Raw genomic sequence first — 4,547 nt, forward strand, 5'->3', positions numbered from 1 at the left:
GATATGTTCACACACACACACAGACACCTACACGCACATTCGCACGCACACACAGAAAGAAACACACACAAAACTGAATTTCCCTGTGTGCTGAAGTGTTAAGAGCTAGCATTATGCAGCTTCAGTTTCTCTCTGGCACACAGAATTAGCTGAGGTTAATGTCTGCACTTTAGCTCAGAAAGAAAATGGAGTGTACTGTGCAAGTGTGTGTGTGTGTGTGTGTGTGTGTGTGTGTGTGTGTGTGTGTGTGTGTGTGTGTGTGTGTGTGTGTGTGTGTGGAGGAGCACAGTGGGGTTGACCATTTTCTCCTCGGTAACTTCATTAAAGAAATATAAAATGGCAGGCCATTAGGGCAAACACATTCAGCAGCCTCTTATTGAGAGATGCTTTTAGAAAAATCTAATTCACCACAAATTGTATGGCACTCCAACACTCCACACACACACACACACACACACACACACACACACACACACACACACACACACACACACACACACTTCTCTAATCTTCCCAATATGACTGTGAGCTCAGTTAGGGCTGCAGGAGTAGGAGATGGGTGGCACCACATTTCCACAGTGATGAAGTGGCACCTCATACATGGCCGTCTGTTCGCCCTGCCCTCTTATTAAACAGAAAGAAAGAGACCAACAGAGATTGCAAAACAGACAAATTTGAACTTCACTCTCATTTTTCCTTTCCTCCGCCTCTCCACAAACAGCCTCCATGCTCTCACCTCTCTCTTCTCGATGTGTGCTTCCATCTCTCTCCTCCTCTGTGTGAGTTATTAGGGATGAGAGGAAGTCATTCTCTGTGTCTGGTTATTAGTATTGATCTGAGCGCCGTTCAACAGCCGTTTCCTGCTGATTTCGCCCTCCCTCCCTTTCTTACGTTATATCCTTTAATAGTCCTCCCCCCCCCCCCCCCCACCCATCCATCTTAGCTCTGTAGCTGCTCTACAGTGAAGTTTCAACATAGCACTTTGTCTACCGTGTCTGACTGATTTACTGGATATTGTGGCCTTAATACTGCTACACACACTCATGCACCTACAACTAACTGACCACAGAAACAATAAATTCACATTCCAGCTCAGGTCTGATTATTTTATTGATCAATAAAGCCACACACACACATATACACATAAACACCGCACACACAGACACATCCGCTTCATTCCTGTTGTTTGCACACCGTGCACTCCTTCTCACACACACACATCTATTATTAAAACGATCACTATTTACTGTGGGGTCCTCGGACTCTCCTCACATGAAGGCATGTATTACTCTGGTTTGCTGCTGCTGAGTTGGTTGTTTGCAGAAATACAGTAAACAAAATTATATTTCTAGGATTGACGATAAAAGGCCATTAATCAGCAAATTGCTTTCTAATTTATTTCAATCAAACAATGTCATGTTTAATCAGACGTTCTGCAACTACAAACACAAATCCATGTGAATGCACACTTACATGCACATAGACAAATACACTCATACTCACTCTATGCCAAAGAGCCCAGTGTGTGCAAGTCATAAAGGTGCACTGGTGCAAAGCTCATAATCAGTGTCTCTTTATTATTAATGAAACATTTAAATAACACAGATTGAAGCATGTGTATTATTCATAGTATTACTGTAATGTCAGTTCTACCTCTACACAGTGCATCCTGCCAACATCATCCCTAATGAGAGGCAGACGCAAAAAAACACACACACACAGACAACTATGCACACGTGTGAGTCATGTCAACATCCCACACAGATTGGGAATAAATTAGCAACCAGATTAGATAGTAGCGCTTGTGTGGTGTGGTTTACCTCCTTTTGCCAGTGATAAACAGCTCTCACTGGAGTCACAAAACACTATCAATTTCTATCCCTATTACCAATGTGAGATTGTACCTCTTACCTCAACCTTTAGCCATAACCTTAATCCTGCCAACAATCCAATAGATCATTACCTTTATCATATTTAATGCTATCGGCATGTCCTTCCTCTGTGACCATGTCTATTAGTCTTGGCTAATAGAGCAGCCATCTGTAATGAAGACACACTACATCGTTTCTAATGGCTTGTGGAAGGGATGTAAACAAGGTCAAAAGTAAAACCAAAGAAGCTCATCACAATGAGAAGAAAATGAAAGAAAACCATCATCACAGTCAGACAATAACTGGGCTCACAGCAGCAGTAACAAACAAAGCTATTTGTAAAAGGAAAAGGGGAGAAAGAGGCCAGTTCTACAGGGAAATCATTTTGTTATCTACAGTTCAACTTGGTCTGTCCTCTGTTGTTGAGAGGCTGAGGAACACAGCAAAATGTCTCTCCAAAGCTTTATGCTGCTCAGTGACCAGGAGGACACCGTTTTTTTAAAAGTACAACTTATAAATAGAGGCCAGCTTCGGAGGGACAGAAGCAAGGACAGTCACTTTAACAGAACACACTGACACAGTCACACAACACAACACAGGGACTTACGCAGACGAGTGCCAAACATGGGCTGTGTCTAAATACTTCAAACTACAAACTAATAGAAAGGAAATGTTGTTTTTGTAGTATATGCAATGTCAGTTCAATCAGGAACAACTTAAATGAAATAGAGGCTTAAAGAGTAATTCAAATAATTAATTTTACTTTTAAACTGAGGTTTAGAAATGTTCTTTTTGCTACGGCCTTTAACGAGGTCATTTAAATATGTTGCATTTTTCTAATTCTGCACTGTATTTCTATTGGCTTTATAATTAATGTATATTTATGTATACATTGTTTTATTTGTTTTGTATGTTTATGCCTTTACATGCTTTATGTAAAGCATTTTTAATTAACTTTATGTATGAAATGTGCTGGATAAGATAACATGTTGTGCAACAATACTGTCAAATCAGAAACAGCTACAGAAACACACGAAGCTCATTTACAAATACAAAAACACAAATTATTTACATGTGGCCCATCGGTGTGAATGTGAATATACAGAGATACAAGCAACCAATTATCAAGATCTAATTGGCTGCTATATTTAGAAAATGTGAACTGCGACAAGGAATCTAAATATTTCTGCATGAATGTTTTGCAGTGTGTGAAAAAGGAATCGTCATGCTCCACGGCAGCAACGCGCTGGATTGATGACAAACGTGTATAAGAGCCACTTGTGTTCACTTCAGCCTGCCAGAGCAAAATGCTGAATTACATATCTTTCTCTCATTTGTACTTGTTCCCTCTCTCTTCCTCCCCCTCTCTGTGAATATGAATAATATTCAGTTGCACATTAATCTGCCCTGGATATTAATTACAGTCCCCATTAACATTTAATAAATACTTCCCAGGTGGGCTTGCCGCTGAGTGAACTGAGAGTCTTATCAAATATTAGGCCCTTTAATTGGCCTTTCACTCCAATAAATGGCTTTTTAATTAGCGTGCTGTTATCATCCTTCCACCAACCACAGGGCCAGGCAGATCAGCACACGCAGATGTACCAGTTTTGCTGAGTGAGGGCATCATAATGACCTGAGGTAGGCCACTCGTTGCATGATGACCCATTCCCTCGGCTGAGGGAGGAATAGTGCAATCTGTGGGTTGCAGGCCACAGCCCGACACTAAGTGATTGTCTGGTTATATCATGGAGATCTATTGGTGTGGCATGGATAAATGTGTTCAGTAAGATGCACACTTATATGCCAAGGAAAATGTAACCCCTAGAGTAGTAGAGTGATTTTAATTTTGTTTTACTTTTTCAAATCAGTCATTGACCAGTCAGGACCATATGTGCATGATATGCACATGTTATGCATTTGCTTAGTTACTAAATCATTGTATTTACTGCTGACTTTCCAGAACTGATTTCCGGCCCAGAGCTAAGATAATAAGACAGATTCAAACACTCACTACGGCTGCAGTCCACCTCACTTACATATTTCTGCATTTTTGACACATCACACATCACTCTTCAACTGGGTTTCCCCTCATTTGATTTCTTTATTCATTAATTAATTCTTCTTACATAAAGATATTTAAATATTATTTGTATTTCCTTAAAATTAAAGAAGTAGGCTGCCTGCGTACGTAATGTGAGATTAGGACCTGGTTTAAAGAACAACTTCAACGGTGATTTTAGAGCTTATCATCAACTTGGTCTAAAAATATCTACGTCAGCATCCACCGTCAGATATCAATATTGCTATAAAGTGAAGGCACTCAAAATAAAATGGACAATCTGACACTGACATGATTAGAAATAATATATTATATCTTCAATCCATCTCTTTTTTTTCATTGCTTTCAAGCCAAGCTTTTTTCTACTGAATCTGGAAAGGAAACTTCCTCCCGCTGGGGATGTTGGGTGTGATGCAACACTCAAATGTGAATCATTGCCATATCCGGACTACCACCAATTACTGTATTATACACACACACATACACCCAGGCACAAATACATATATTTACACCAATATGCTGTGAAAACACAGCAGGAGAGAGTGGCGGTTGTCACAAACACTTAGAATCACAAAGACAGAGACACCACCTCGAAGCTTTGCATGTACACACTC

Source organism: Cottoperca gobio, chromosome 7 (genome assembly GCF_900634415.1).
Source record: "Cottoperca gobio chromosome 7, fCotGob3.1, whole genome shotgun sequence".
Lineage (NCBI taxonomy): Eukaryota > Metazoa > Chordata > Actinopteri > Perciformes > Bovichtidae > Cottoperca > Cottoperca gobio.